This window comes from Penaeus monodon, chromosome 24 (assembly GCF_015228065.2).
Source record: "Penaeus monodon isolate SGIC_2016 chromosome 24, NSTDA_Pmon_1, whole genome shotgun sequence".
Classification (NCBI taxonomy): Eukaryota; Metazoa; Arthropoda; class Malacostraca; order Decapoda; family Penaeidae; genus Penaeus; species Penaeus monodon.
In genome coordinates, this window is record NC_051409.1 from 5049914 (window position 1) to 5050130 (window position 217).

Consider the following 217-nt stretch of genomic DNA (forward strand, 5'->3'; position numbering starts at 1 on the left):
ACTATAGTTGGATTTAGAGAATTCGGAGATATTGATCTGAAATAGTAACCTGAAAAAAGAGGTATTAATATTTTTTACAAAAGGATATTGCGTATTTTCTTTCATTTCACTTAAGTACCATTTTTAGTGTCATAATATTTCTCCTTCTCTGTCGCGAGAGAGAAAAAATATATATATATTACTCATAAATAATTTGTTGCCAAAAATAGATCGTTTA